Below are 23,258 nucleotides of genomic sequence, written 5' to 3'. Positions count from 1 at the left end.
GCTTTAGTCAGTAGTGTTTTTTCCTGCCCGAAACGCTTTGCGTAATAGTGGCTTTAGGCATTGTATGTACTAACTCTATCTATAAAGCCAACAAACTTTGTAAAATCTCTTTATGTATGTACCTTTACCTAAATAAAAATTATTATTATTATTATTATTATTAAATAAATCGTTCCAAGTGTTTAATGAGTGTTGCAGCCCTAATAAAATAAAATAAATAAATACAAATATTTATTCAGGTAAAGTACATACATACAAGGTGAAATACAAAAGTTGATGGAGTTATAGATAGAGCTAGTACATACAATGCCTAAACCCACTATTACGCAAAGCGTTTCGGGCAGAATAATGTAATCGGGTAATGTTAGGTAAGGCAAACCCTTTTGGTAACCTGGTAGTCATACACATGAGAGTAAACATGAACATATTCCCAGATTTAGTTCAGCGTAAAGGGGCCGACACAATCCAACACCACATGTTGACAGCCGAGTGGACATCGCTTCGGATTCGTAGTCCCTGAGGTTCCGGGTTCGATCCCAGTAGAAGCGGGAACAATGGGGCAGAGTTTCTTTAACCCTGATGCCCCTCTTACCTAGCAGTTAATAGGTACCTGGGACTTAGACAGCTGCTACGGGCTGCTTCCTGGGAATGTCTGTGTGTGAGGAAAAAAATGACTGACAGTTGAGAGGCGGGCCGAACGAGCCAAAGCTCAACTCCCGCAAGCCCAACTAGGTGAATACATGTGTAGAGGACTCCACTGGCACCACAATAAGTGGCGAGAGTGATCGTTGAACAGTCTGGTTGGGTTTACCCAGAGTCAGGACGTATTCCATATACCAGGGGGAGACTACAAGTCATCAGGTAGATGAAGGACATCACCAGGGGGACTACAAACCATCAGGTGGATGAAGGACATCACCAGTGGGACTACAAACCATCAGGTGGATGACGAATACCACCAGGCGAGAAACTAACAAGCTCCAGAACTCATATCAACGGCTAAACACTGGAGAAGTTCTCCTTTAGGAAGGATATAGAGCAGTATTGGTTTGGCAACATGGTTGTAGACGAGCAGAAGAGGTTGTCGCCCTACATCATAAACAATTTTAACATTAACAAATTATATTCCAATAAATCATATGAATATCTCTTCTGTCTCTCAGGACGTGTTGAGCAACTCGATGGAACACCCGGGGTCAGCTGGAGTAAGATGGCTCTCTCAGATGACCGTGTAACGTTACCAGGTAACGCATCGTTACATCTTACAAACGTTCTCCACCGTTGTCTCTAAAAATCCTATCGCCCAATAGGCTAAGTTGTTTCCAACGTATTTATATTTCTTGGACAATATGTAGACTAAAAGGAATTTTATGTTGACATAAGTCAAATTAAGTTAACATTGCCCAAATATTTCTGAAAACTATTTACAGTATTTTGTTTATCCTTGCTATTCAGGTGTTGGAACTCGGTGCATGTACGGTGTTGTCCTTGCAAAGGCTAGGCTTCAGCTGTTGGGCTCCACCTTTTTGGCTTCTCTTCACTAGCAAGTGAATGTAGCCTCCTGTTTCATCCACTATTGATCTTACCTGCCTCTGCTCTACACAGACGCCGTCTAGTCGAATCAGCTCTGATACACAACCTACCCAACATGAACCTGAGTCCTGGCTTTGTTGCTGTTGACTCTTCCCCTTCACAGTACATACTTATATGCTCCAACCTTCTAAACAAACGTGATCTGACTTAGCTTTGCCTCCGCTCTAGCCTCTCTTTCAAGTGTCTATTTCGTTACTAATTTTGTTCACTTCGTCAATAGGCTTATTGCCACTTTCTTTTCTTTTTGCCTCTCTTTTTTTCTGACGTTTTCTTATTTATAACCGGTTTACAATTATTATTATTATTATTCCTTTTTAATTCCCTTACTTCCGAGCCTTTATATACTTTACCTGATTCTCTTTATTTTTACCTTTTTCTCTTCGTTCTTTTCATCTTATTCTTCATCTTTCTCTTTTATTTATCCCATTTTTCCTCTCACACTCTTTCCTCGTATAGTTTATCTCTTCCACTTCCTTTCCATTATACAACATGATAATGGTTCAGAATGGACCGAAACGTCGTCGTTCCCTCATGTTCTGACGTGTGGTTTAGTTATCATATCTTCACCCACGTAATTCTGACTCAACGTCAGCAATTTGTCTGTTTCTCTTTTAGTTAAGAGGACAAATAATTTATGTAACATAAAGTGAACTAAACCACATCGTAGCTGATACATGCAACCTGACATAATACCCAGAACCTCGGGAGAACACAATTAAACAAACAAGAACATTATAATGAACAAACCAAGTCATCTCACTGGAAAAATCAAGCTCCTGGTGCATCCACAGAACAGAAAACCTTAAATTAATAATGAGAATTGGCACATAACAGAGAAGCAGAGCCTTGTAACACAAGGGAATGTTACACGAAGCATGAGAGACCATGAGAAACATACAACAGTTACACAACAGTACATTCGTACTTATCCCCGTCACACGAAAATATACGCAATGGTTGTCAACTTATTCTCATCAACTGCTGACTGATTAAGCAGCACGTATACTTTGGTCCAGAACATAGTTCAGCGCTAAAGTAAATTCTCGGTGTATATACATTGAGAAATCCTAGTGAACCTCTTGGTGTATATATCCCTGTGACTCCTTGTGTATATTTTAGTGAGCTTACATATGACTTATACATCTGGCAACCATTTGAGGTCATGAAGTGTTTACTACGTGTAAGTACATTTGTTTTTCTCAAACATTTATTATGTTAAAATATTTATTTTTTCATGTATAGTTACAGTTGGCCAAGGAAACATATGGTAAGCTGTTTTGTTTGAATTGATATAAGAAATGTTAACAGTTCAGAGTTGGCAGTGAATTTTTTTTTTTTTTTTTTTTTTTTTTTGAGATATATACAAGAGTTGTTACATTCTTGTAGAGCCACTAGTACGCGTAGCGTTTCGGGCAAGTCCTTAATCCTATGGTCCCTGGAATACGATCCCCTGCCGCGAAGAATCGTTTTTTCATCCAAGTACACATTTTACTGTTGCGTTAAACAGAGGCTACAGTTAAGGAATTGCGCCCAGTAAATCCTCCCCGGCCAGGATACGAACCCATGACATAGCGCTCGCGGAACGCCAGGCGAGTGTCTTACCACTACACCACGGAGACTGTAGAATAAAGCAAGTCTCGGGAGACGGAATCAAACATCGTCGTGTGTACTTTTAATCATATAAAGTCTGACGAAGTTTTTCATGTCAGTAATGGACTTATCCATTATCCATCCAACCGTTCCGACAGGCCGTGTTTTGATGGTGGGCTGACAGGTGGAAGGAGAGCCAGCCATGACCAAGTTTGTCAGTCCGACCCGAACACTGTGATTTGACAACCCGTCCTCGACTCAAGTCCATTACATTCAGCGGTCAACCCCACAGACGCATTTATATATTTTAACATGCTGTTCATTCAAAACGGGAATTTTGTCAAGTATAAATTAATATTATAATATATTAGCATATTGTGTATAAATAGGCATAGGTTAGGTTAGGTGTTTAGGTTCTGTTGGCGATTATTTGTATTTGTAGTACGTGGGTGAAGCATTTATAGCGTTGTGGTTCGAACAAAATTCGTCAGTGAAGCACTTGTTCCGGATATGTTCGAACGTCAGCAGTTGTGAGTCGTGTGTAAACCGCTTTTCATTCATAAACAGGGGGTTTGGCGGGTGCATGGAATCACTTTTGGATCTTTGTTTGGAGGACGGGCTGACACACGACTCACAACTGATTTCGTTCGAACATTTCCTGAACAAGTGCTTCACTGACGAGTTTTGTTCGAACCACAACGCTGTAAATGCTTCACCCACGTACTACAAATGCAAATAATCGCCAACCGAACCTAAACACCTAACCTATGCCTATATATGCACAATATGCTAATATATTATAATATTAATTTATATTTGAGAAAATATTTGTTTTGAATGAACAGCATGTTAAAATTTATGAATGCGTCTGTGCGGGTTGACCGCTGGATGTAATGGACTTGAGTCGAGGACGGGTTGACTACACAACCCATTCTCGCATACAAAGATACAAGCTTTTTAATCCACCCGCCAAACCCACTGTTTATGAATGTAAAGCGGTTTACACACGACTCACAACTGATGACGTCCGAACACTTCCGGAACAAGTGCTTCGTTCACGTCCTCTGTTCGAACCACAATTCTATAAATGCTTCACCCACGAACTTAGAAATACAAATAATTACCAACAGAACCTAAACACCTAACCTACGCCAAACTATTCATAAAATTTTTATGTATGAGAATATTAATTTGTATATGAGAACAAACCAATTTTTAATGCACAGTATTGTTAAAATTGATGAATGCGTTTGAGGAGGACGGCCGCTGCTCTAAACAGCCTGGTGTGAGAAAGGGTTGTACTACAAATACAAATAATCGCCAACAGAACCTAAACACCTAATCTAACCTACGCCAAATCTATACATAGAATTTTTATGTATAATAATATTAATTTATATATGAAAACAAACCAAATTTTAGTACACAGTATGTTAAAATTTATGAATGCATCTGGGGAGGACGGCCGCTGCATTGAACAGCCTAGGGTGAGGCCGGGTTGATTTTAGTGGTTGTTGTACAGCAGTTGATGACCAGTTGTGGACTAGAAGCCTTCATCCGCGGTCCACAGTACAAGAATTAGAACTACAAAACACTTATAAATTGGCACAAGAATCGTGCAAAAAATTTAAGGTGTTGTGAAATATCTGAACAAATAGGTGCTGCCGTTTTATATAAAAAAAGGCAAAAAATCATCTGGCGTGACTTGACTAACCGATACACTACGCTTCAGCAAGGGAGGTGCACTTTCGTCTGGGAACAATAATGGCTTACGTGATAGTGCAAGGCAGATTTGGTATAGGAAGTGCACAAGTGGAAGGCCTTGAAAATGCATTCGCTAAGCGCGAACTTGCTTACAGAAGTGTCCTGGACGCCCTGGGGTTCACTCTTGACGCGGACGGTGTTGTGTCCAGCAAGCCTCGTTCAGGTGGAAGTTGTGAAATTCGGGCGTCGAGTCATGGCAGAAAACTTTTGGTCTTGAAACCAGACCTGTTTCCAACAGAGGTTCTCAACGTGATGAAAAAAGCGGGCTTCAGAGTTGTGGCTTCCTCCGCCCTCTCCAATAATGCCGGCAGTGGTGTCGTTGTTTGGACACTAGAAAAACTAAGTAAAGGTCCGTGAACTTGGACGAAGACATTGTCAAACCGGGAAAAAACATTTCGCGTACGTATGCTTGCAGCCCTGGTAGTTTTTTTTAACTTTTTAGGTCTTGTTAATCATTTTATTACTAACTACAAATTCTCTTTCGAATATCTTTTTTCAGCAACTAGCTCTTTGTACTTTTTTGATTAGTAAAAAAGCATGATTTGGTTAACTTATTGTTAGTATGGATCTAACACTGTTGTAGATAATTTACAGTAGTTTTAGATGCATTTGATTTTTGTATATTCATTACAATTCGTATATTTTGTACACTGTATTATGTTTCTTCTTGGCCTTGTTAACCTGTAACTAAATTAACTATGGCGATATGTAATAAACGAAGTGGCTTGTTACAAATGCTGTGGTGCAATTACATCCAATAAGGGTAAGTTGCCACGAGCAATTAGTTTGTGCTTTCTATAGTCATGATTCCCACACTAGGGGGGGGGGGGGACCATGCACATCAACACCATGTAGCAAGAGCAATGTTAAGACTAGCGGTGCAGTAGTTATGTACACTTTACGTACAGGTCATTGTCATTATGTAAATTTCCCGAATACCATTTGTTCTCCAGAATCGGTTTCTGGAACACGATTAATTGTAATAACATTACGCGTATCATTTATTACTATAGCGTTCTGAAGCCTTGTCCAGGTGTACCTTAGACCCACAGCCCAATGCACCTCCTGAGTAGGTGGGTTTTAACGACTAAAACCCAGGTTTAGGCGGGTATGACAAAGCAGTGTTAGGTTTTAATCGAAATACATACAATGACGCTAAAACCTCGTGTATCCTTAACATACCATCACAGTAAAACATTTTTCACAAATGTTTTAAAAAACTTTAGGATTTAAGATAAAGTAATTACAAAGTTAGATTTTTTATCACAGCGAAGGACAGTTAAATTGGCTAGTAATGTTTGTTCCTTGCACACCTATTTGTAAGTATGCTCGGCGTATGATCGTCTTATCTAGAAGCTTTTCAATGAAATTTACTACAGTACTACATGAGAAGGTTAGTGCTGTTTAGTAATGACTCCTTCCAGGTATAACTTCACATAACCGTATACAATATTTCCTCAATATTCGTATTTTATTGACCGGGGGAAGCAGAGGGGTTGGTTAGGTAGCTTCAGAAATGTTGCATCCGTATGAACAAAGTTTACTAACGATCATTCTGCTTGTTGCTCGGGCAATTACAGGTGTAAAGCTGAAGTATTAGATAGGATAGTCACAATAACGTGGCTGAAGAATGCAGACCAAACCACACGCTAGAAAATGAAAAGACGACGACGTTAGACACAATTGACTTGATATTGGTCAAGGGCGGACCGAAACGTAGTTTCATCTTCTAGTGTGGTTTGGTCAACAAGAGATAGGAACTTGCTGTTTCAGGTGATAGTAAATTAAATGAACATAACTAGGGGTATAAAAGATGTATGAAAGGCGAAATTAGCATAAATGAAGATTCAAAATATAAATTAAAGGGTTCAGAAATGCTGACTAGCAAACGGTTAATGGATTTCTGACGCAGACTTGACAAAGTTGTTGGCAAACAATATCGGTCAATAGCCTTGGCGTAGGCTTGACGGGCCGATAGTGTGTAGGGGTAGTAATATTACTTACCACACCTCCTGGCATGTTCAGATTTAATTATTAATCTTGGTTGTTAATTAACTTATCATTTTATGAAGTGTTTTTATGCATGGAATTGGATCTAAAGATATTGCTCATTATTAGTGCGAAAAAGTCGGCTCGCACTCCACACCACCACCACCACCACCACCACCACCCACCACCACCCACCACAACCACCACCACCACCCACCACCACCACCCACCACCACCCACCACAACCACCACCACCACAACCACCACCCACCACAACCACCACCCACCACAACCACCACCCACCACAACCACCACCCACCACAACCACCACCCACCACAACCACCACCCACCACAACCACCACCCACCACAACCACCACCCACCACAACCACCACCCACCACAACCACCACCCACCACAACCACCACCCACCACAACCACCACCACCACAACCACCACCACCACAACCACCACCACCACAACCATACTCTACCACCCCCGCCTCTGCCTTGCTGTACGGGGCCGCCCTCGCCCCCAGCTTTACTCTACGGGCCCCCTTCCCCCGCCTCAGCCTTAATTTATAGGGCTCCCCCCCCCCCGCCTCAACCTAACTCCATCCCCCCCCCCCCGGCCTCAACCTAACTCCTATCCCCCCCCTCAACCTAACTCCTATCCCCCCCCTCAACCTAACTCCTATCCCCCCCCTCAACCTAACTCCTATCCCCCCCCCCTCAACCTAACTCCTATCCCCCCCCTCAACCTAACTCCTATCCCCCCCCTCAACCTAACTCCTATCCCCCCTCCCTCAACCTAACTCCTATCCCCCCCTGCCTCAACCTAAATCCATTCCCCCCTGGCCTCAACCTAACTCCATTCCCCCCCCCCCCCGGCCTCAACCTAACTCCATTCCCCCCCCCCCCCCGGCCTCAACCTTACTCCATTTCCCCCCCCCACGCCTCAACCTAACTCCTATCCCCCCCCGGCCTCAACCTAACTCCAGACCCTGAAACACTACTCTCCGATGTTTAAGACCAGGTGCATTTCAACATTGTATTGCTTAGAATGGTCCAGAAAATGAAAGAGCATGCCGGTAGTGACATGACATTGTTACTGAAGCATTAATGTTTGTTTATTTTTTTGAGATATATACAAGAGTTGTTACATTCTTGTAGAGCCACTAGTACGCGTAGCGTTTCGAGCAGGTCCCTGGAATACGATCCCCGCCGCGAAGAATCGTTTTTTTCATCCAAGTACACATTTTACTGTTGCGTTAAACAGAGGCTACAGTTAAGGAATTGCGCCCAGTAAATCCTCCCCGGCCAGGATACGAACCCATGACATAGCGCTCGCGGAACGCCAGGCGAGTGTCTTACCACTACACCACGGAGACTGTTTAGTTCAATTGTGCAGCTTTTTCATGTTTTGTTTCAGTGAATGTGGGGAAACGGAGCGACGTTCATCCTGGGAGGCGCAGTAACTACAGTTCTTCCCGTGGCTTACACCGGAGCCTTCGACCCGACTCTCTCCTGGGAAATGTAGTAGTCACCCGTGCCTGTTACCCCTGTTCACCTTCACACCAGGAACGGACACATTAGCACATAATTACTTGCACTGATAATTTCAGTTTGATGTAATTAATATTGATTGACATACGGTAATGTTTAGCTTTATTCTTCGGACAATTTTACCTGGAAGAAACAAAAATGCACTTAAATGGTCAGCATTTTATTAGACATGTTCCATCGTCCGAAGTTACAAACTGCAGTTTTGTTGTGAATATTAAAAATAGTTATGTTCTTTTAAGTAGGTTTTAACAATATTGTAACTATGGACAAGTTACATTGTTTTTAGTTATCTTTCTCCTTTTAATTTTTCTTATTTACTCTTGAAATTAATTTTTAAACTTTTAACTAACGTTTAATACACGGTAATTAATAAAGACGTTCAATAATTTGCTTGTTTTTTCTAATGTTCCTCCTTTAATTATAATAAAGAAATATACTTGTTGATTAATGTGTAAAGATTCCAGTGCTGTCGGGCCTCGCAGACTATACTTGTGAAAATTTCTGAAATTTTATTCTATATAGCTTGACAAACTTGCTCCTGGGGGGACTGCAAATTAATGTTCGATTAACATAACGTAAAGAAACCTAACCCTAACCTAATGTAACTTTAACCATGGATGGAGACTAGATAGTAGCAATAATTATAGTTTTCGATCCATTCCCGTGAGTGTCCTCTCCGTGGTGCCTCCTTGCCGTGGCGAGGGGCTCACGTACACTTCCCTGGGACCGTTGTGGGTTGCCTTTGTTCACTCTCCTGCCCCTTCTTTGGGTGGTGTACGTGCTGAAGGGCACCATGTTGGGGCCTTGTGAGCCATTGGACCACCCGCTGGAGGGGTCGCCTGTGAGGGACCGCCCCGAATGGATGGTCAGGCGTCCAGGCTGGAGTGATAAGGGGAATGAGGTCTTAGCACCAGTGTGGGAGAATGGACGATGTAGGACTCCCCTGTTGAAAAGGGGGAGCACTCCTGGGGACGACGCAAAAGTTCATCATCTCCCCTCTTTCGCTGGCGTCTTCTATGGTCGTGTGGTGCGCTCTTCCTCTCCTCGTCCTTCCCACCTTGCTCAGTCTCACAACAGTTTACAAGCCTTAGACCCGGACACGCCCACCACCACCTCCCCTGTTTCTCTCCGTTCTGTCCCGGAGGGTCCCCCTCCTGGTTCTCTTAAGGTTCCCCTTATTTCTACCCAGTCATGTATCCTGTATCTTCTTTCTCCTCTTCCTCTGGTCCTCCTTCCCATCATTCTCCTCAGTCTCTTGGCTCTACACGCCGCCCGACTGTGTGGGCCAATCTCCATCGCTCTCCTGGTGGTCATGTTGTTCGTTCTCGCTCTTCTTCTCCTACCGAGACGCTGGAGTCTGTTGCCCAGTACATTGCTGCTGGGACCCATGTCAGTCAGAAACGGAAACCTGGCTCCTCTCCTTCCTCCTCCCCGGTAGGTAAGAAGGCTTCGCTTTCTTCTTCGCCCCCTATTACTGATTCTCTCGGAAACTCCTCTGCCACAGACCTGGAAGCGTATCTGCAAGATAGCGGGTAAGTTCGTTCCCGATGTTTCACCAGTCCTTCACCTCCATGGTACTCTCGTGACTGACCCGTTGCAGGTCGCAACCGAACTGGGTTCCCACTTCTCTTCTGCTAGCTCTGATCTTCATCTTCCCCAATCTTAACTTCTTCGTAAACCTGTCCTTTAGTCTCGTCCTTTAGATTTCTGCACTCGTCTTCGACTTCCCTATAACGATCCCTTCTCTCTCTGAACTTCGTTCTGCCCTGACCCTCTGGGGTTTTACGGCGGTGGGCTCCGATGGTATTCATTATGAGATGCTTCGCCATCTCCCTCCGTGCACGTCTCGGTATTTACAGACTCTGTATAATCGGATCTGGGAGTCGTCGTCAGTTCCTGAGGACTGGCTCGATGCCGTTGTCCTCCCTGTTCGCATACCAGGGTCTCTGGGAACATCCCCTAAGGACTTTCGCCCTATTGCCCTCAAAAGTTGTCTGCAAACTCTTTGAACGAATGGTTAACGTTCGTCTGATGTGGTTCCTGGAACACTATCACCGCCTCTCCCTTTCTCAATTTGGTTTCAGCAAGTGCTGCAGCACGACAGATGTCCTAGTGAACTTGGAAGTCTATATTCGTACTGCTTTTGCTGCAAAGACCTCCGTTGTTGCCGTCCTTATAGACCTGGAAAAGGCTTACGACGACACTTGGCGATATCATATTCTGTCCCAGCTTTACTCTTTTGGCCTTCGTGGTCATTTCCTTCTTTCTCCGCAGCTTCCCCTCTCGTCGTTCCTTTTGGGTGCGGCTTGGTACCGCTCTCTGCCTCTTTTCAGCAATACAAAGGTGTGCCCCAGGGAAGTGTTCTGAGAACTACTCTTTTTCTGGTTGCCCTCAATGGTCTTCTTTCCTCTTCCTTCAGGCGTCTTCTCCGCTCTCTATGTAGATGATCTTACCCTTTGCTGTCAGGGTGATGATTCGCCTCTCCTTCAACGCCGGCTGCAACTTGCGACTGATGCCGTGTCGTCTTGGGTCACCGATCATGGCTTAAAGTTCTCTACTAATAAGACTTGTGCCATGACTTTTACTCGGAAACGGGTTGTTCTTCGTCCCTCTTTGTCACTTTATGGTCATCCCCTTGAGTACAAAGATTCTACGAAGCTTTTCGGGTTATTCCTTGACATTCGTTTGTCTTGGTCTCCCCATATCTCTTACCTCTGTGTAGAGTGCTCCAAGGCCCTTGCCCTCCTTCGGGTATTGTCCCATACTTCTTGGGGAGTGGGTAGGCGCGCACTCCTTGCTTTACATTCCTCTCTCGTCCTGTCTAAGCTAGAGTATGGTTGCCCTGCTTACTCGTCTGCTTCTCCTTTTACCCTTCGCCGTGTTGATGCTCTGCATCATACTGGGTTGCACTTCAGTTCTGGTGCCTTTCGTGCGACTCCCGTCCTTAGCTTGTATGTTGACACTGGCTTCCTGTCCCTCCAGAACCGCCGTGATCGCTACTGACTTTGCTATCTTGCGCGGTCCTTACCACATCCTTCCCTCGCCTCTGTCGTGCTTTAACATTTACCCCTCTTGCGGTTCCTGTTCCTCCTCACCACCTCCCTCTTTCTGTCCGGTTATCTCGCTTACAGGATTCTCTTTCCGTTTGTATTTCTAATGTTTCTCCTAGTATTGTTCCTTCTTTGCCCCCGTGGAGTCTCCCCCTTCCGCAGTTTTGTACATCCTTGACCCGCATCACTAAAACTTTTACCCCTCCTACGGTTCTAAAACGCGTTTTCCTTGAGCACTTTTCTTCTCGCTCCGTTTCTGTCTTCACCGGTGGGTCTAAGTCTGCGAACGGTGTTGGCTACTGTTGTTTTTCTTGATCGCGCTTATGTGTCGCTTATTTCCAGAGACTAGCATCTTCACAGCAGAGCTTTATGCTATTCTCTATGCTCTTCGTCTCCTGCTTTCTTGTCAGTCTTCCTTTGTAGTTGTTGTTGACACTCGTAGTGCCCTCATGGCTCTCTGGTACTTTAATCCGGTTCATCCAGTAGTTGAGATCCAGCATTGGCCGTTTCTTGTTCACAGTAAATTAGTCAGTTTAGTTTTGTTGGGTTCCCAGCCATATTGGTGTCTTTAAATGTGTGCGGATGCTGCCGCCAAGGAAGCTGTCCACTCTTGTCCCATCTCTCATAAAGGTATTCCATATTTCGACTTTTACCCAGTTATCCTTTCCTCCATCCTAACCTGTTGGCCGGCTTCTTGGTCGTTTGTTACTGGTAACAAACTACGTACTCTTAATGTGTTTCTTCATGGCCGTCCTCCTACCACCGTAACCGGCGATGGGAAACGACTCTGGCGAGGTTGTGTATTGGCCATTCTCGCTTAACCCATGGTCACTTGATGGAGCGCCGCCCTGCTTCTAATTGCATTGTCCCTCTTATGGTCGTGCATGTCCTTCTTGAATGTCCTGACCTCCAGGATGATCGTGTCTTGCTTTCTGATCGCCCCTCGCGATCACCTGTTTCTCAATAGAATTCTTGGCGACTCGGATACTTTTGATATCGTTCGCCTTGTGCTGTTTTGCCCTCGTATTGGCATCCTTGGTGATATTTAGCGCTCTCTGATTATTCCACACATTTGATGGTGCTACATAGCCTTCCCGGTTTGTTGCCTTTTGATAATTTCTGATTCTATCGTTCCTCCCGCTTCGATAATAGAGCCCCCTGTTCTTACTGTGGAGGTTTCTTTAGCCTCGGTTCTGTCTCGGTTACTGCCCTTGCTGAGGTGCGCTCCCCTCTTTCTGCCTTTGTATGCCTCTTTCTGCTCCTGCTCCTCCTCCTCCTCCTCCTCCTCCTCCTCCTCCTCCTCCTCCTCCTCCTCCTCCTCCTCCTCCTCCTCCTCCAGACCCTGCTCGTCCACCTCTGGTCTGTCCTCCCGCTTCTTTCCCTCCTTCTTTACTCAGTTTACCCATGCCCCCTAACCCTGACTTCGCTGACCCTGACCCTGTGCTGCTTTAACGTGCTGTGTTCATTTTTCACCTTTGTTTCTTTTTTGCTCTCTGCTATCCTCTCTTTTTGCTGATGTCTATTCTTCAATGGAACATCCGTGGATATTAGGCCAATTTCCTTGACCTCCAACTTCTAATTTCAGTTTTTGCCCTCTTTGTGTCTGTCTCCAGGAGCCGTTGCTTGGTGCTCGTCCTAGTCGTTTCCGTGGTTATTCTTTTCTCTCCTCCCCTCCCCCCACAGCTGGGGCCCATAACTCTTCTGCTCTCTTGATTCGCTCACATGTTCCCTTCGTCCCTTTACTTTTTTCCTCGCCCCTCCACTGTAATGCTGTCCGTGTCTTTGTGCTTAAATCATATACGGTTTTTGCCATTTCTCCCCGCCAACCCCATTGTCCCACTTTCTCTTCCTGATCTTAAACAACACCTAGACACCTTGCCTGGGCTCCTGCTAGGGGATTTCAATTGTCATGCCCTTGGGGTGATGTGCTGACAAACACCCGGGGTCACCTTGAACCTTTCATCCTCTCTTCTTCTCTGTCCCTTCTGAATTCTGGTGAGCCCACTCATTTGGACTCTCGGACTCGATCCCTTTCCTGCCTCGATCTTTCTCTGTGCTCGTCATCCCTTTCCTTAGATTTCGGGTGTCGGGTCCTTGATGACCTCCATGGCAGTAAAAATTTTCCTATCCTTGTTACTTTCTCTTTTCACTCTCCTCTCTCCTTCCCTAGGTGGGGGTTTGCTGAGGCTGACTGGCGCCTCTGTACTCTCCGTGCTACTATTTCCGACCTCTCTGTTCTGCCTCTCCCTTGCGCCCTCCTTCTTTTCATGACAGTTTTTTATGCTGCCTTCCGCTCTATTCGTAAATCTTCCTCTCGGGGAACGCGGAAGTGCGTTCCCTGGTGGAATGTGGACTCTGCTCGGGCTGTCTGCTGTAAGCGTGCAGCCTGGAAGAGACATCGTCGCTGGCAGACGGTTGTCTTTTCTTTTGTTTCGGAAGGCAAGTGCAGTGGCCTGTAGGACCATCCGTGTGACTAAACATGCTTGTTAGATATCTTATGTCTCCACCGTTACGTCCGAAACAACCCTACCACTGGTCTGGAAGCGTATCTGCAAGATTGCGGGCAAGTTCATTCCCGATCATGTCTCGCTGGTCCTTTGCCCCCATGGTGCTCTTGTGGCGGACCCGTTGCTGGTCGCAACCGAACTGGGTTCCCACTTTAAACCTGTTAGTTCTGGTGCTCATCTTCCCCAAACCTTCCTTCTTAAGCCTATCACCCCCCCCCCCCCCTTCCCGCTCAGCTCGTTGTTGCCGTGAGGGGGGGCTTAGTGGGAGGCTGCGGGAATGTGATGCTCCTTGGGACAGTCCTCTGTCCTTTTCTAGCCTTGTGTTCCTGCTGCCGTCCTCTCCAATTGTGCTGAGCACCTTTTCCTTTTCCTTCTGTTTCGTTTTTCTCCCCCCTCTTCTCCTATCTGCTTGCCGTTTCCTGTGGACATTTTGCTTGTTTTGGTTCTTCCTTTGGACTTCTTCTATTTTGACGCCCGGGTGCTTGAGGAGGCATACTCTTGCACCCGTAGAACTGTAGTACCCGACGTCGAGAGCGAGGGGAACCTTTTATTGTCAATCCCCCTTTCGTCACTGAACCCGATCTCGACGGACTGTCGGTTCTAAAGGTGGCGTTTGTGGGGCGTATACTCACGACGCACCCCTAGGAGGCCCCGGCATGATTGGCGATAGCTTCTTGTTGGGTGTCCTGCCTCTAATTGTGACTCCATGGTGGGTGTGAGGGCACATTCGTGAATGAATGTTTCTTTTTCGTAACAATATCTCCGGTTTCTGCTGTTTCTCCTTTACCTCCTCAGGCTCGTGGGGTGGGCGACCAAGCCCCCGAGTCGGTCCGTGTTGGAAGACCGGGCTCTGTAGCCTCCGCTGCATTGGGCCCCGACCTTGCTCCTCCTTTGGCCTCTCTGACTCCTTCCCCTGGCTCCCCTCCCTCCTCGGTGGTTGGGTCAAGCCCCAAGCCCCCAGTGGTGACTACCTCGTCCCCTGGCGCGGCTCCTTCTCTAGTTGTAACTACTGCGCCTTTTAACCCCTCTCTGGGGGTTCTCACCGCCGTCCTCGTCACGGCCGCCCTCGCTCGATTCCTTCCAGTTCTGCTACCTATCGAGCCTTGTTTGGTCCCGCTTCGTGGGCCAAATATTTTGATCTCCTCTCTTGATTCTGCGCCTCCTGACGATTTCTCCCTCCATCGACATCTCGTTGATTCCGTGGATGCCTCCATTACTTTCAACCCCACTCGTCTCGGTACACGTGTCGTTGCTGTTCCTTCTCAGGATGCTGCTTCCCGCTTGGCTGCCGCTGCCTTATCCTGCCTTGGCGAGACCCCTGTTCGGGTCTCGAAGAACGCTCAGTTGAATGCCAGTGTTGGCACTATTCTGCTCCCGCTCCATGTTGCGACCGGTGTTCGGGACCTGCGCGACTGCCACGACGATATTCGACATATCCTTGCTGCCCAGGGCCATTCTATTCTCCAGGTGGACACGTTTCCTGGTCCCCCTCGTGGTAGTCGCCGTCAACCCCTCCGGGATGTGAAGATTACCTTTGATGGTAGGACCCCTTCCACCCTCTGTCATTCTTGCTGGTGCCAGGTGCTCTGTCCAGGAGTATATTCCTTCTCCTCGACTTTGTAACAAGTGCTGGAGGTTTGGGCATGGTGCCCTCCGCTGCTCTGGGACTGTCTGTCTGTCCTTAGTGACCTTCACCCCCACACAAAGTCGGAGTGCACTTCTCCCCGGGCTCGCTGCCTCAACTGCGGTGAGGCCCATCCTACCTTCTCCCGTGTCTGTGTCCATTACAAGCTTGAGGCAGCCGTCCTCAACCTGAAACACCGGGAGCGTTTATCTTTTCCTGAGGCGAGGCGCCAGGTTCGCCGGCTCCCGCCTTATACTAACATCTCTTATGCTCGCGTGTTGCACTCTTCCTCTCCTCGTCCTTCCCGCCTTCCTTGGACTCGCAACCGTTTCCGGGACCCTGATACGCCCACTGCCCCCTCCTCTGTCCCATTGTGTTCTGTCCCAAGGGGTCCCCCTCCTGGTCCTCTGTCTGGGGTTCCCCTTCTTTCTACCGGGTCTGTCATGTCTCCTGTGTCTTCTTCCTCGTCTCTCTCCGATCCTCCTTCCCATCCTCTTCCTCCATCTATCGGCTCTCCCCGCCGCCTGTCGGTGCAGGCGGATGTCCATCGCTCTCCTAACGGCCGTCGTGTGTGCTCTCGTTCAGCTTCTCCTGTTGAGACACTGGAATCCGTTGCCCGGTACGTAGTTGCTGGGACACCTGTCTCTTTAAGTCAGAAGCGTAAGCCTGGCTCCTCTCCCTCCTCCTCCCCGGCGGGTAAGAAGGCTTCGCTTTCTTCCTCAGCTCCTACTTCTGGCTCTGTTGCTCCTTCCCCTCCCGTTTCAGTGATTGCACCCCCTGTTCCTGCTATGGAGGTTTCTTCGGCCCCTGCTTCCCATCCGGTTGCTGCTCTTGCTGGGGTGCGCTCCCCTCTTTCTACTCCCCCTCTTCCTGCTGCTGTCCTCGACTGCTCCTCTCCGTTGTCTCCTCCTCCTCCGGACCCCGCCCGCCCACCTCTGATCTGTTCTCCCGTTTCCTTCCCTCCGTCTTTGCTCAGTTTACCCATGCCCCCTAACCCTGACTTTGCTGACCCTGATCCCGACCCTGATATTCTTTAACGTGCTCTGTTGCTCTTTCGCCTTTGTTTCTTCCTTGTTCTCTGTTTTTGTCCTTTCTCTTCTCGTCGTTGTCCATTCTTCAATGGAACGTTCGAGGTTATTACGCCAATTTCCTCGAACTCCAACTTCTGATTTCGCGGTTTTCGCCCCTTTGTGTCTGTCTCCAGGAGCCGATGCTTGGTGCTCGTCCTGGTCGTTTTCGTGGCTATTTCTTTCTCTTCCCCCCCCCCCAGCCGTTGCTGGGGCTTCTAATTCTTCTGCTCTCTTGATTCGTGCTGATATTCCCTTTGTTCCTTTACTTTTTCCTTCGCCTCTCCATTGTTCTGCTGCTCGTATCTTTGTGGGGAAATGGTACACTGTTTGTTCCATTTATCTCCCCCCGAGTGTCCCGCTCTCTCTCCCTGATTTGAAACAACACCTAGACTCCTTGCCGGAGCCTGTGCTCCTGCTGGGTGACTTCAATTGTCGTCATTCTCTTTGGGGGTGACGTTCTGACGAATACCCGGGGTCGCCTTCTTGAGCCGTTTCTCCTCTTCTTCCCTGTCTCTTCTGAATTCTGATGAGCTCACTCATTTGGACTCGCGAACTCGCACCCTTTCTTGTCTTGATCTTTCTCTCTGCTCTTCTTCTCTTTACTTAGATTTCACGTGGCAGGTTCTTGATGACCTCCATGGAAGTGATCATTTCCCCATCCTTGTTTCCTTTTTCTCTTTTCGCCCTTCCCTCTCTTTCCCTAGGTGGCAGTTTGCTAAGGCGGACTGGACCCTATTTACCCTCAGTACTGCTCTCTCTGACCTCGCCCTTCTGCTTCTCTCTCGCGCTCTCCTCCTTTTTCATGACACTATTTTCAACGCTGCCCTCCGCTCTATTCCTCGCTCTTTCTCTCAGGGTCCACGGAAGTGCGTTCCCTGGTGGAATGCGGACTGTGCTCGGGCTGTCCGCTGTAAGCGTGCAGCCTGGAAGAGGCACCGCCGTAGGCAGACGACCGATTCTTTTCTTTTCTTTCGGAAAGCGAGTGCGGTGGGCCGTAGGGCCATCCGTACGGCTAAACGTGAATGTTGGGCATCTTATGTCTCAACAATTACGTCCGAAACCCCTCTGACCCAGATCTGGAAGCGTATCCGCAAGATAGCGGGTAAGTTCGTTCCCGATGTTTCACCGGTCCTTCACCTCCATGATACTCTTGTGGCGGACCCGTTGCAGGTCGCTTCCGAACTGGGTTCCCACTTTTCTTGTTAGCTCTGGTCTTCATCTTCCCCAATCTTTCCTTCTTCGTAAACCTGTCCTTGAGTCTCGTCCTTTAGATTTCTGCACTCGTCTTCAACTTCCCTATAATGATCCCTCCTCTCTCTCTGAACTTCGTTCTGCCCTGGCCCTCTGCGGTTCTACGGCGGCGGGCTTCGATGGTATTCATTATGAGATGATTCGCCATCTCCCTCCGTGCACGTCTCAGTATTTACTGAGTCTGTATAATCGGATCTGGGAGTCGTCGTCAGTCCCTGAGGACTGGCTCGATGCCGTTGTTCTCCCTGTTCGCAAACCGGGGTCTATGGGTACTTCCCCTAAGGACTTTCGCCCTATTGCCCTCACAAGTTGTGTCTGCAAACTCTTTGAACGTATGGTTAACGTTCGTCTGATGTGGTTCCTGGAACACCATCACCTCCTCTCCCCTTCTCAATTTGGTTTCCGCAAGTGCCGCAGCACGACAGATGTCCTGGTGAACTTGGAGGTCTATATTCGTACTGCTTTTGCTGCGAAGACCTCCGTTGTTGCCGTCCTTTTTGACCTGGAATAGGCTTACGACACACTTGGTGATATCATATTCTATCCCAACTTCATTCTTTTGGCCTTCGTGGTCATCTCCCTCTCTTTCTCTGCAGCTTCCTCTCTCGTCGTTCCTTTCAGGTGCGCCTTGGTACAGCTCTCTCGGCCTCTTTTCAGCAATACGAAGGTGTGCCCCAGGGTAGTGTTCTGAGCACTACTCTTTTTCTGGTTGCCCTCAATGGTCTTCTTTTGTCTCTTCCTTCAGGTGTCTTCTCCACTCTGTGTCGATGATCTTACCCTTTGCTGTCAGGGGTGATGATTCGCCTCTCCTTCAGCGCCGGCTTCAACTTGCAATTGATGCCGTGTCGTCTTGGGCCACCGATCATGGCTTCAAGTTCTCTACTACTAAGACTTGTGCCATGACTTTTACACGGAAACGGGTCGTTCTTCGTCCCTCTGTCACTTTATGGTCATCCCCTTGAGTACAAAGATTCCGCGAAGCTTTTGGGGTTATTCCTTGACACTCGTTTGTCTTGGTCTCCCCATATCTCTTACCTCCGTGTTGAGTGCTCTAAGGCCCTTACCCTCCTTCGGGTCTTGTCCCATACTTCTTGGGGGGGGGGGGGCAGATAGGCGTGCTCTCCTTGCTTTACATTCCTTTCTCGTCCTGTCTAAGCTCGATTATGGTTGCCCTGCTTACTCGTCTGCTTCTCCTTCTACTCTTCGCCGTCTTGATGCTTTGCACCATACTGGGTTGCGCCTCAGTTCCAGAAGATGAGGCTCATTTTTATCTGCAGTCACTTAGGAAGGATGACCGCAGCACTGTCAAGGATTTCGGGACACTATTAAAGAGCAGGGTTTACGCGCTCTCTACGGAACTGGGGTTAGATTCGAGTCAGGCAGAGCGATTAGCTAAACAATTGTTCTGCAAAAAGTTACCTTCTGCTATGGGGCCATTTTTATTTGCGGAGGGAGCGTTTGTGAGTTATAAAGACCTAGTCCAACAGGCCGCCACAGCCTTAGACAGGCAGATGCGCGCGGAGACGCCGGGCACTCAGTTGTCGCCATACGTAGAGGCGTTAAGTAAAGGCGAGGGGGCCAAGCCGAGTAACTGTAGCCCGGGTTTATCAGGCGGGAAGCAGCCCTCAGTTGCAAGTTCGAGCCACCCTGCGCGGGGTACCAACAGGGATCCACGAAGGTGTTACTCCTGCGGGAAGCGCGGGCATATACAGAGGGATTGTAAAATCACTACTACGAAAGCATGAAAGCAGGCTCCTAGTGATGGTAGGCCTACTTTTGAGGTGAAAGTGGAAGGTGTAAGATTGACAGATTTGTTGATACAGGAAGCCAGGCAACGGTAATTAAAAAGTCAGCCTTCAGCAATTTTAAGTATGCACGTCTTAAACGTTGCGCAAAGTCATTAACAGCGGTCAATGGGGAAAAGATTGAGATCGTAGGTCAAGGTACAGTTAATTTTGAGATTGATGGGGAATTGCAGCCTCACACATGTACGATCGTAGAGAACCTTGATTTTCCTGGTCACATCTTAATGGGAACTGATTTTCTGTCGCGATTTGATTATTCCTTGTCTGCTCAAAAAGGGGCTAGGAACTGCAGGTTGCAGTTGGGACAGACTTCCTACCCAGTGGAGATGATCGACCATCCCCCAGTTGTAGCTTCAATTAAGAGAAAGCAGAAATATAATGCGCACTATCCAAAATTGATTTTTTGGTCTCTTCCAGACACAGTTAAGAGGTCATGCACATTGCATGCATTGACCAAACAGAGTTGTCCACCACATTCTGTTAAATTCATTAAAGTAGCCGTGGGACGTCACATACAACCAGGTACCACCCTTCAGGTAGCTGGGAGATGTGATAGCTTATTAATTCTGAAACTCTTCTTGGACAGATGTAATAGGACCCATTATCACCACACCAGAAATAAATATCTCTTTGATATCCCCAGAGTTAAACTTAATCTGTGTAAACACACTATGCAAATAAAGGGACCCAGTTTATGGAACTCACTCCCTACTGAATTGAAAAGCTGTCCAACTTTTACATCATTCAAAATCAATACTAAAAAGTACCTAATTTCATCTTCATAGTTTTTCACTTTTTGCCTTAAAATTGCACTGTATCAATTGCTACCCAATCTCCCAACCTTTATGTTCCCAATTTGTACATCTTTACCATTGTGATCATTGCTGTTTTCTTATGTGTGCTGCCAATCTGTTGTATGGTGTTTATCAACTACCATTTTAAGCTGTCATTGCAATCAATCATAGCTACCTATGTGCTTTAATATACTGTACCTATAATTTTCTCTCATCTTCTTTTTTTTCATTCCATGTAATCTGTTATCATTTTTTTGTCTATAAATTTTGCAAGTATTTACCTCCTTAAAATTTTCTTAGATTAAGGACCTGCCCGAAACGCTGCGCGTGCTAGTGGCTTTACAAGACTGTAATTACCATATTTGTATTCTCACATTCCTTATGTACATTCTTGTATATGCATAAATAAATAAATTAAATAAATAAATCTTGTTTATCTGTATCTTTTGCTACCCAGTCTCCCAATCTTTATGTACCCAATCTGAACATCTTTACCATTGTGATCATTACTGTCTTATATGTGCTGTCAATCTGCTGTATGGTGTCTATTAACCTTGTTTAAATTACTAATCAAGCTGTCAATGTAATCAATCAGAGCTTTAATATAACAATATGCTTTAATATACCTACTTATCTCTCTCATCTCATTTTTCTCTTGTAATGTATCTTTATCATTTATCAATTCTGATTGAAATTACCTACTTAAAATTATCTGTTAGATTAAGGACCTGCCCGAAACGCTGCGCGTACTAGTGGCTTTACAAGAATGTAAATACTGTACTATCCAATGTATTCTCACAAACCCAATGTACCTTCTTGTATATATATAAATAAAATAAAATAAAATAAAATAAAATAAAATAAATTCCTCATCACTTAATCGTAGTGCTCGATAAAGGTGCACTCATTCCAGTTGTCAATCTTTCACATAAGACTTTTCGCTTCAGGGCAGGTGATAGGGTATCTCAGGGAACCATGGTGGAGGACACAGAAATCTTTCACCATGAGTCAGCTGAGACGCCAACTGTCACTGCACAATGTAGTGCATTGCACATGAGATACGAAAACTCCATTCAACGTACAGTATGAGACGAGAAATGTTGCACGGAATGTGGAAGAAGTAGAAAAATTAATTTCAGCACTTGATTTGCAACATGTTACACAGGCGGATAGGAAGGCACTGAGAGTTGTTTTGCGAAAATTCCCGAAATTATTTGCGACAGAGGATGACCAGATTGGTCTCCTTGATAAGATTGAGCACACCATTCCAACTGGTGATCATTTGCCCGTGTACACGAGACAGTGGAGGTTGCCGGAACAGGCAAAGAACGTTATCAGGGAGGAGTGCCAGAAAATGTTGAGACAGGGCGTGATAGAGCCTAGTACGTCACCGTGGCTCTCTCCTGTTGTGCTAGTTCGGAAACCGGACGGTAGTTATCGTTTGTGTTGACTACCGGAAGGTGAACGAATTAACTAAGGGTGATGTGTATCCGTTGCCCCGAATACAGGAGATAATAGATCAATTTGGTGCGGCTAAGTATTTCTCAACTCTTGACGCGAAATCGGCGTATTAGACGATTCCGGTGGCAGAACAGGATAGGGAAAAAACAGCATTCTCGGATGGTAGGCACACTTATCAATTCCGTAGGATGCCGTTTGGTTTGAAGACAGCGCTCTCGTCGTTTCAGAGGGCCATCAACTTCATCCTTAGTCCGGTACTGGGTAGGCATTCTTTAGCGTACCTGGATGATGTGATATATTCCAGGACGTTTAAGGAACACCTACGGGACTTGACTGAGACTTTGAAGTTGTTAGACCAGGCAGGTTTCAGGCTGAATGTTCAGAAGTGCACCCTGGAGGCTCAGAAATTCAAATTTCTGGGGTTCCAGGTGTACCCAGACGGTATCCGACCTGACCCAGATTCTTGCCGCGCCATTGCTGACATGCCTACTCCAAGGACAGCAAAGGACGTGCGTAGGTTTTTGGGGGCGGCCGGATATTTTCGTAGTCATATTGAAGGTTTCGCTGGCATTTCAGCACCCCTGACTGATCTGACAAAGAAAAATGCGAAGTTTGTGTGGAAATCTGAGCATGACGAGGCCTATCGCAAACTGAAAGACCAACTAATCACGACACCGGTATTGGCTATTCCTGATTTTGAGAAAGAGTGGGAGGTGCACACTGGCGCCAGCGGTATTGCTCTTGGCGGGTGCTTAATTCAGAGAGATGCGGATAATTTACCCCATCCAGTAGCCTATTTCAGTAGGAAGGTCAAAGGACCTGAAGTTCGTTATTCAGCTACGGATCGGGAGGCACTGGCAGTTATAGAATCAGTTAGGTATTTCGAGCCTTACCTATTTCAGCGGCACTTTGTAATCTACACAGACCATCGAGCGTTAACATACATATCTAAAAAGCGAACAAAATGCCCACGAATATTACGCTGGTCTCACGAACTTTCGGCCCACTCATTCCAGATCTTGTACAAGCCTGGACCAGCACATATTGTGCCAGATACGTTAAGTAGAAACATAGCGGCAGTTAAACCAAGTCCCTTAAAACCAAGTCTGGTGCCTTTGAGGAGATACCAACTTTAATTTACAAAAAAGCCTCCAGATCTTTAGCCCCTGCTATTGCTTTGCTCTTCAACAAGTCAC

General features: G+C 46.5%; 1 long non-coding RNA gene across 1 annotated transcript; it reads left to right on the top strand.

Moving 5' to 3' along the window:
- The first annotated feature begins 4,216 nt into the window (after window positions 1–4,216).
- Window positions 4,217–8,888, top strand: LOC123746638 (uncharacterized). Its single transcript, XR_006771535.2, has 2 exons — window positions 4,217–5,346; window positions 8,367–8,888. It is a non-coding gene; the product is annotated as an uncharacterized lncRNA (long non-coding RNA).
- The last annotated feature ends 14,370 nt before the right edge of the window (window positions 8,889–23,258 follow it).

The sequence above is a fragment of the Procambarus clarkii genome, chromosome 85 (assembly GCF_040958095.1).
Source record: "Procambarus clarkii isolate CNS0578487 chromosome 85, FALCON_Pclarkii_2.0, whole genome shotgun sequence".
NCBI lineage: Eukaryota > Metazoa > Arthropoda > Malacostraca > Decapoda > Cambaridae > Procambarus > Procambarus clarkii.
Note: the sequence above shows the minus strand (reverse complement) of the source record. Positions and strands in the feature narration are given on the sequence as shown.